The following is a 2,784-nucleotide window of genomic DNA, read 5'->3' on the forward strand; positions in this document are numbered from 1 at the left end:
GTTTATGTACTGAGCATGACGTCACATGGTATGGAATGTTTCTTTGGCCAGTTTGGCTGTGCCCCCTCCCAGCTTCTTGTGCACCTCCAGCCTTCTCAGTCGGTAGAGCATGGAAAACTAAAAAGTCCTTGGCTAGTGTAAGCACTGCTTAGCAACAACTAAAACATCAGTGCGTTATCAACTTTGTTCTCATCCTAAATCCAAACCACAGCACTGTACCAGTTACTAGGAAGGAAATTAACTCTATCCCTGCCGAAACCAGGACAGATTGAATTTTTTTTGAGAGGACATTGCATTTTCTTTTGTATATTTCTAAATGAATGGTGTAGATCATTTCTATGATGAATCTCCTATTTCCTAGTTTTATAGAGAGACAAAGACAATTTCAATGAGTGCAGCTCGTTTTCAACTAAGCCTATGTCTACAGAGCAGTTACAACTGGGGTATTTTGCAACTAGAAACCCCACGAAATCTTTAAATAAACTACAATGTGTTAAAAGCATGAGTGTGATCATATAAAAGTACGGATTCCATCTCAGGAGCTACCATGTGTACTTCTACTAGTCTCCTACTGTGTATCTTCATTTTAAACATTTGCTGCCTGTGTTAACTCGACTAAAATAGTATATGCCTGTACCAGTAGTGACCGAAACTTACCGTACATATATCTTCACACTGTGTTCCAGACTGCAGTAGCGTATCAGGTCATGGTGAGAGGCAGGTTCATAGCTTCATGTTCTTGTACAAGTGCAGCAGAGTAGCCCTTCTAGCTCCAACAAAGGGGTTGTGCATGTCTAGCACCATGTTTAAGCTGGCATGCTTGAAACGAGACTTTGCTAATATCACTGGGTTGTTGAACTTCTATATCACTGGTATTTCACTTGATGCTAAAAGGTATTTGAAACATAATCAAAAGTTATAAGCAGCTACAATAAAGAGAACAACACTGCGATCTGTCTTTCTACTAGGTTTTTTGGTGTATATTTTTAGTGTGTTTTTTAAAGGAAGAGTGAAGAACAAAGAGAGAAAATAAATGGTTTTTTTTCCTTGCAATTATTCCCTCTCAAACAACAACACTTAGCCTCCAGAGCGTTATAAAGGTATTAAGTTCTACCTCGGCAAATCAAAAAATAGATGCCAGAATTTTAGTTTCTTTGCTCATTTTTGGGATATCTACCCAAATTTCTGGCAGCCAACCCTTCCTACTAGGTTGTAGAGAAATCTCATTCCATTCAACTGAAGTTCTGTTACATTATGTAGCATAATGGGTAGTCCTTTCAGCTTGGGTTGCAGAACGGCATCTATGCCTGGCTGTTAGCACATATTTTATGTGGATTTTTGTATTTATTCAATATGTTGCTGTTTTAACTCTTTCCAATATTTGACAATAGGTAAGGGGAGAGTCAGAGGATCCAAACTGTGGCTTAAAAATTATAGGCATCTTATATTTAAGTATTGTTTATAATCTGGGAGTATTTAATAAAATTCCAAAAGCAGAGACATCTAAGCAGAATTAAAAAGAGAAAACAGAGGGATTTCAGGTAGGAATGTTCCTTGTGGGAACTTGGTAGCAATCACGAAGTGATATCTGGGAAGAAGGAGAAGGAAAAAAATCACATAACTTTTTTTATATTTAACACCAAAAAAAAAATTTGAGAGGTTTCTTCTGTGTGTAGATAGTGTTCCCTTTGAAGTTTTTCCAGAATTTAAAAAATATATATTGTGAGCAGCATTGGAACAGCTCATTATCTGAACATACCTCAGGAAAGTCAAAGTGACTCTAAAGCAAGAAGTAAACTATTTTTGTTTGATTCTTGTAAGCAACTATATTCTTGAACTGAAGCATTATTTGAAGGGAGAGGTAGGTATGGTTTTTTTAGGCCAAATGACAATTGAAAAAACAGACAAGCTTCCACGTTCTCAAACCCTTCTTTCTTCAAGCTTTTGTATTCTCAGTGTCTTGTAAAAGCCCTGCACATATTCACATGCTGAGTATCCTTAAACACAAGAATATTAGTGAAGACTGTCACTCTTCCTATTCATAAGCATTTGCCTGACTAGCTGTTAAATCCAATATGACAAGGGCCAGAATCTTTTTCAGATCCTGTCAACTGCAATTTAAAATCAGTGAAGATGGTGAACATTTTTACTTCCTGAGGTAGCCAAAAATGTGTCTATCATCTAGAATGTCTTTAACCTTTAAGTCTTACAAGTGAATCCCTGCACGATTGATGGGCTAATTAGCCACGCGTTCAAAATGCCTAAAGTGACCCTTAGGGAAACAGGTTAACATAGTGATTGCTGTCTTTCAGCCTCTTTGGGTAAACTTTAGGAAATCTTTAGTTTATTAGCTCTGTTTACATTATCAATTGAACACATATTTTGGCATTGTGATTTAAAATGTCACCCAAATGCTCCGAAAACTGTATTTGGAAATTTTAAAGAGTAGCCAGTTATTGAATTAACTGAAAAGTCAGGAAGCATTACGTTAAGTTTTTTTATTAATGAATTCCTAGACAGTGTTAGACCCACAGACAGGTAGCAGACAAAGAACTTTGCAGAAACCAAATATAGTGACATTACAATCAGGAAAATAGGAACTGGGGGGCATAGTTAGAAGTTCAGCTATTTATTTACAATTTATAACTAATGAATTAGGGACATATTGCATACTACATACTACAGTGGATAAGGCGATCTTCATGGATTACTGTCTAAATATGTGACATTTACTGTACAGCTGTAATATCTACTGCATATACTGTACATACTGTGAACAGTAGG

Source organism: Pygoscelis adeliae, unplaced genomic scaffold (assembly GCF_000699105.1).
Source record: "Pygoscelis adeliae isolate BGI_AS28 unplaced genomic scaffold, ASM69910v1 Scaffold168, whole genome shotgun sequence".
NCBI classification, from domain to species: Eukaryota; Metazoa; Chordata; class Aves; order Sphenisciformes; family Spheniscidae; genus Pygoscelis; species Pygoscelis adeliae.